General features: G+C 41.1%; 1 long non-coding RNA gene across 1 annotated transcript in view; it reads left to right on the top strand.

Moving 5' to 3' along the window:
• LOC146678643 (uncharacterized) overlaps positions 1 to 3,153 on the top strand; it is a 60,796-nt gene extending 57,643 nt beyond the window's left edge. The window contains exon 10 of the long non-coding RNA XR_014912398.1: positions 2,668 to 3,153. This is a non-coding gene — a long non-coding RNA (uncharacterized LOC146678643). The remainder of the gene's footprint in view (positions 1 to 2,667) is intronic.
• The last annotated feature ends 4,358 nt before the right edge of the window (positions 3,154 to 7,511 follow it).

Genomic DNA, 7,511 nt, shown 5'->3' on the forward strand with positions numbered 1-7,511 from the left:
GCCTGGTCTGGATGCAGGGTGGGGGGCTGGTGAACGGCTTTCCCTCTCATACTCCAGCTCCCTAGCTTTCATTAAGTGTCATTACCAGTACTTTCAGAAAGCTGGCCAGGCTGAGACCTAACATCCCCTCTACAGATAGTTTGCCATGCATATGGATGCATTTCTGATCCCTCTTATCCACCACTGAGGAGGGGGAATTAGGCCAGCGAGGAGGAGAGGAAGGGGGTAAAGGGTGCATCCATATCTGACTTTAATGGCAGAGACGGAGCTATTACTTCAATTGAGGGACAGTATCCACGCTTGGCTTGTTTTTTGTATATGGTTATCAACACTGCAAGAATTTCACTTAAGATTTTCTGTTTTTATGACCAGAAAGGTCACGTACCCCCCATTTCTGTACAATCAAATGTGTTTTACACTCTTTAGAAGAGTTGCATTTTCATTTCAGCACAGTACAATGTACTCGCAGTGCTATTTTAAAATGTGCATTTCTAGCAGCGCGGTATTCATTAACAATTTGCTATTCCAGTTCACTTACTTTGAGAGCGTCCCCTGATTGATGGGGGGCTTGTTCTGTTTATTTGTATATCAGGGAATGAAAAATTCATATTGTGCGCTTTTCGAGCAGAAGTTATCTAGATTCAGTGTAAATTGGGATTAGATTTTCACAGCAGATTGCTGTTATTAAGGAGAAAAATCCAGCTCCTTTGAGCAGTCATCTTCCTGGGAGGCAATCTATTTCTCTTTCACGCAGCCCGAGTGCTGGACCAGGCTCTTAATGCACTGAAGCAAAAGTGCTTCGGTCCGCAACCTTTCACGCCTTCAGCTCTCCTTTATGTGATTGAATAGTTAATAACTATGAGTCGCCTTTGAAAGGCGCACCGTGGTCCTTCTGAGGCACTTCTCTTCTTTTTGTCTGTTTGGCTGCTGTACCTGCCCATTGCTCTGTCTACCTGCACATCTACTTTGCCCAGATGCCAAGTCAACTGATAGCCCACCCGTTTCTCCACCAGCTCCTTTTACTTTTATCTTTGTCTCTCCCCTGACTTGCCTCTTGTGTCTGGCTGTCTTGGTGTGCACATCAGAATTTTGAGCGCTGTGCATCAACATTTTTATTTATTTATTTTTAGTATTTCATCTCCTGCTTCTTCTTTCTCTTCACATTCACACAAACAGACAGACACACACTCCCTCACACAGCTCATTAGCCCATCCCACGCTCACAGCTCTAGCAGAATGTGACCCTGCCTAATTGTGTACCATGCTCATTTGTTCTCCCTGCGTGATGTGACGATTGCTTATTTATTCTCCTCAGGGCTCCCATCTCACATTAAAATGATTGACTCATTTCATTCACTGCACATTTTCAAGCTTTATTTGATAAGCTCATTTCCCTTGGCATTCAAATTCCTCCTTTTCCCATGCTTAAAAGTTATAATGTTACCGAGGCACGTTATTATTCATAGTCGGGATTGTTTCTTCAGCTAATTATCTGTGTTGGAAAATAATTTTGCACGTGCGATTCTGTTTATTCTGGTGGAATTGAGCAGTACAAAAGGGCAGACATTAACAATGCAGTTGGGATAGCTGAGGAGCCAATTGTGTACACAAAGTTGGCAGACGCGGTCAACAAGAAGCTTAAGAGGGATTGGGACGCTGTCGAAACTTGGCCAGAATAAGCAGAGCAAATTTGCATTTGGTTAGAATTTCCATCTGGTTAGAGACCTGTTTTACAAATGAGAAAGCCATCAACCTTTTTGTCCAGTCGTGTAATGAGGGAGTGTTTTGACACAAAAAGAACCATAACAAGTGATTGCTGATTGGGGATTTGGACAGCATTGTTACAGACGGATGTTAGCTCTTGTAATTTAGTCAGCTGACAGTCGATGTTTTCTCCCTTCAGCTACTGTATATCGACCAGGCCTCGGTGACACAGCACCTGCTGGAGGCTTACGTGCTGTGCTGCTGGGTCACTTGAGAATAAGATTTGTGCAAGTGACAGGCTTAAAAAGACGTGACTGGCAGAGCTTAGTAATGCATATGAAGTATCATTTGGCGTGAAACAAACAGAAGGGTTGATTCTGTTCATCTAGATGTAGCGTTTTCAGAAAACGCTACGTCTGGATGAACAACTCTTTGGATTTCCTTGCCTGGATGGTTGAGCATGAATCAACACAAAGAGAAGGGTACACAGATTGTTTGCGTATCTACTACAGGATGATTCATTGTCATGTAATAATAATTTAAAAAATAACGCCCTTGTTATGTTCCTGAGTAACTCTCCACAGAGTAGTGGTTCACACATTCAAAAGATCTCTGGTTTGAGACCCGAAGGAGACAAAAATCCATGGAAGAGCTGTGTCAGGGAGGTTACCTGGCACAAACATCTGTATAAAATCAAACATGTGAGTTACTGTGACAAGGAAGTAGCTGAAAGAAGTTTTATGTAGCTGAGCATTTAACACTTGAGAATTTTTGCCTCTTTTAATGATGAGGTACTCTCACAGTTGGGTCATTTATTTTGGTAAGACTAAAAAAAAAAAGTGAAGCAGCAGAAGCCAGGACTCCGTATTTTTGAGGGAGAAATACAGTTCAGGCTCTGAAAACACTGGATCCTTAATGAGAAGTCTGATTGTATATGTATGTCTCTTTCTTGTGCTTTTGCAGTTTTCGGTTAGCAGAGCAGAGAGCCGAGGGAGGAGGAGCATCACTGCGAAAACCTTTGCCAGCATTTGTCCATCCAGCAGCCAGCAGTCATGGCAGCTGGATGGAGGTTCAGCTGAAGAGCTTGTCCTTGAAGTTACTTCACCCTTAAGAAGGCAATTCTTGAAATGGACAGACTGCATCACTCCAATGTGAGGGGCCTTTAACATCTTAATGATTTTTTTTTTCAATCGTATACACTACCTATTTAAAGTAAATAGTTCAACAATTCTGTAATACCAGACTATAAAGGTGGAATATAAATGTTTATAATGTTTGATGTGTTTCTTTCCTTTCCTAGTCAGAATGTCCTGAATGACATTTTTCGTGTTGTTAAGTTGAACAAATTATTGGCTTAAAGTAATAATAATCTATATTTCATGGTTAAGTTTCTTTACACTGTTTTCTATAAAAGTGTAGCACTTTTGTTTGGAGTCACAAAAAGCATCTTCTCCTAGAGCAATAGACCCACAAGCCAAACTCCAAAATCTTAATGAGTGTACCCAGATAGACAAGAAATTGCATCCAAATAAAAGAATAATAAAGGCATCTAAACCGTAACAAGTCTGCCTTTGTTCTTCCACTCCACCCACCACAAGCAGGCATTGTTGCAGCTTTGAGGGCAGCTCTGAGAGTTCCATGCCCATCGGCCTTCAATCACATGGGATGTCTGAGTTTGACAGTATAAAGTCTTTCTTCTAGAATAAAATATAACCCCTAAGCAATAGTGGATGAGCTGTTAGTAGCCATGCAGTCCACAGGGATCTAGACCAAGCATGGTAGTACAGTATACACAAAGTGCTGGTTAGGGATAAGACAATGGACCAGTAAAAACATCACTCGATGCCGCAACACTTAAATTTCTCACCATTTGCTTCTGTTAGCAAATATTTTTGTTTCAATGGTAATATTTAAGTTGGCTTCACCAAAATTAAAAAATAAATAACGCTCTTTAAAAAAGTTAGTCTGTTTAAAGGTAATTTCATTACTATAAAAGTATTAAAACACCCTCTTTAAAAAAAAAAAAAAAAACCTTCACCCACCGAAACTGAATCTTCTACCGTAGTCCTGCACCGCTCAGTCATTCCAAACCGATTGTGTCCATCTTTCCTTTGATTTGTCAGAGAGCATCATTGAGGATGCAGCGTGAGCTCGAATAGATTTTCCTTGGTAAGATTTTCACTCACTGGCAATATGGAAGGTTTCACTCCTGCTTTACACCAAGAGGACATCATCAGTTCTTGTCTTGGTCAAATCAATGGACAACATTCTTTCCAGCATATGCAACGCTTAAGGTGTCTGAGGAAACTAAAGAAGACCAATAATTGTTATTAATAACATGGATCTCCCAAAGGATTGTATTTACAGGCTTTCAAATGTAACTATAACATGCACATAACCTACAAAGGTCCTGTCGCCCTGTCTGTGAATATCTGTGTGCAGGAATGTCAACACCGCAAATGGACCAATTATATAGTAATTGTGTTTTTACACAAAGAGGAACTCAAACATCTAGCCAGTGCATTCATGGCCACTTGAAGATGGTCACATGTATGAGTTCATTTGTCCATTGATTTGGTTCGAGAGGACCTTTTGTGCTTTTGATTCATTTTTCAAATACGTGCTGTTGTATCTCTCTCCTGACTGTCTTCATGGGCTGACAGTGATCTGAACCAAAAATTTCAAATTTTGATTCAAAATTGGCACCGATTTTCATCATGTGTTTAGTTACTACTAATATCAAAGTGCCTGAACATGCTATTTAAAATTGTTTTTTGTGTGTGCACAGTTTCACGTAATGACAACACTGGTTCATCCCTCGAGTTGGATCCCTTTTTATGCTTGAATGATTCACAGGTCCGTGTTAAGTGGCTTAAAAAGGTCTAAAATGGTCAGGTACAAGAGTGGTCTGAAAATGAATAAACAAGCATCCAATGTTCAAAGAAAAACTTTGGACCCTTTGGAGCAAAATATAAAGAAATGAAGGTGACTCGAGAGTTTTGCACAGTTCTGCCTGTATAACTATTACATTGGAGGTGCTCATATTGAACATAGTGTTTCAAATAGTGAGGGAGATCAGTCTTGGCCCCCCATTGTTTTTAGGATCTCTATGATGAACTCTAACTGGGAGCAAAGAAGCCCCACCTACTTGGCTGGCTGAAAGCGAGGTGGAAACGAGCTAAAAGACAAAGGATAAAGTGAAGGGTTCCATCCATCCTCTTCCACTTATCCAACTGGGGGTCATGGGGGGACTGGAGACGATCCAAGCTGCCTTTGAGCGACTATAAATAATATATAATAACAATATATAGTTAAAGTATGAAATTATTTTTGAATTGTCCAACATAAACTAATCTACTCACGTTATCATTAGGAGAGTCAAAACCCAAACATAACATGGTGAACTTGGTAAACATCCTCCCAGCATCACGCTGGCACTTAGCATTTAGCACCATTGCACTAGGGCTGAGTTCAGCCATTACTGAGCTTGTTTACCATTTTCATGTTGTAAATGACACCTGTTATTTTGGAGCAGGCCATGTCACGTATGACATTCTTGACATTAAACATCATTTAAACTGAATTTTATAGCAAAAGTAAGTATTTTTGCTATAATCATAGCAATTAGTGGAAAAAAATGATTTGCAACTGATTAAAAACCCTTTTTTTGTGCTGAAAACCCCCCCCAATTACAACTAATTTGGCATGATCTTTGGCGCTAACGTGAATAGCTGTAAAAATAAACGAATAAAAATCACAGCAAATCGATGGTTGCGTAGTTTAAAGACACCACAGGTCATTTATTTTAAATCTCTTCTCTCTTTTTTTTTTCCAGTTTCTTACAGGGACACTAGACACAAACAGGCTTTTGTGCATCAATTGCCGCTGCCCATTTGCATTGCATACAAAGGCACTCTGCGAAAGCCATTTTAAAGTGAAGGACGGTTAACAACAAGCATACATTGCCTCCTGTTTCCATCACAAACCACATGTGGGTTCAGAGCTGTTGAAGGTAAGGGACTACAGAAAATGGGGGTGAGGTGTGGGGTGCGTAACATTCAAAATTCAATCAAGTGAAGGCCATCTCCAGCAGGGTAACAGTGTGTGGAGGCAGGGTGGGGGGAGGGAAAACTCAGCTGAAGTTTCCACTGGGCCTGCTGTGTTCCTAATGCAGCCTTGGATGTAATTGGGTCCCAGAAGGCTGTTCATTATTGTGGGTGAGCGAGGCAACAAAACAGAAAGAGGTAGAAGGAGAAAGAAAATGTCTCATTCTTTGCTCAGTGTCTTTGTCCTGGTACCATTATGGGACAAGAGTTAATTAAAAGAGCAGTTGATGCCTCTGTTTTTCTCATCAATCTCACTTCTGCTCTTATTAAGTTTGTAATGACAGCGGAGCTTGTCCCTGTCAGCCACCAGACGCTCGACTGAGGGGAAGGCGAGGGCGGGGCAGTTAATGTGAGAGACAGCTCATCTCAACAAATCTCACAGTGGTCAACAGCTAACATAATCCCTCCATCACATCTCGGGGTGACGATGTACAGTCCGTGGAGGATGAGCTACTTCCATGAAAAGGCGTCTGCTTTATTCGGGGTGTGGCAGGAGAGCCTGTTTAAGAGGCGTGGCTTTACGCCCTAATCCTGTGGCTCCTACATGCAGCGCCTTGGAGGCCATTTTAATTCCTCCATCATTACAGGCACCGTCCCTGGAAAGCTTTAGTAAAGGTGACTGCTGACACTGTCATTCACAAGGACAATTTCAAAATGTCAGCCCATAGCTGAGATTTGTCTCATTAAAGTTGGTGGAGTCCATTATATCCATCCCCTCCTCCACCTGCCACACTCAATCAAGATGACTTGGAGAAATGAGGGGATTGAGGGGACTCATAATATTGCTTATTTGCATTAGAGTTACAGTGAGACAGACGATCACTGACCAACAAGAAAGGCCTGTGGAAAAGGAAGTCAGCTGAGAGGGAAAACACTGCTGGCATTTGTAGAATTCACAAGCAGACAGAGCTTCGTTTCGTCTTTCCTTGCACATTGATGCCAGCTGGCAGGAAAGGTTTCCTCTAAGAAACATGAAAAAACAAGGGAAAAAAAAAATCTAAGTGTGACTGTGATAAAGACGCTGGCTCTCCATCCAAGGCGTTGTTCAACAGTCTTGTAACCTGAAGATTTACATACAGCTTTAATTGCCCAGCTCTTCATCCAAAACATATCAGCACACATGTAGATGTGAGGCTTTCACTTTGTTTCCCTTTGATCAGTTTCACTCACCTCAGTTCTTAAATGTGAAGCTGACGGGGGAAATTTCGCATCATCAGCAATGTGGCTGCGTTTGGGTAGTTGGACAACGTGCAGACAAACCTCTGAGCCTCCAGTTTGTTTTAATCAGCTGTTACCTAAGCTTTTTTGGATGCTTCCTTATTAACACTTGGCAAACTTTTCCAGTTGTGGTCGTCTCCTCCCGGTCATCTTCTTCTCAAACTTCTTCTTTGTGACTTTTGGAGTATTTTTTGATAAAATATGATGAAAAATATTAATAAAGACTCAACTGGTTGGTTAACAGAGAACATTGTTACCTTTTCAGTGCCCAACCTCTGGGTGTGGAACCTGATTTAACGGCGGACATGCTTTATGATCATAGTTAATGACTTCTAAATTAATTGTTTGCCACTTAGTTTTAATAGATACATAAGCAAAAACTGAGTTGCATCATTTTCACTTATCAAATCATTATTCACAGCACTGCAAAACCAACCAATGTTTTGCATGAATGTGCAGAAAATGCATCAGAACTACACTGGA

Source organism: Rhamphochromis longiceps, linkage group LG1 (genome assembly GCF_057381845.1).
Source record: "Rhamphochromis longiceps isolate RC_006_pf linkage group LG1, R_longiceps_female_GT1.1, whole genome shotgun sequence".
NCBI classification, from domain to species: domain Eukaryota; kingdom Metazoa; phylum Chordata; class Actinopteri; order Cichliformes; family Cichlidae; genus Rhamphochromis; species Rhamphochromis longiceps.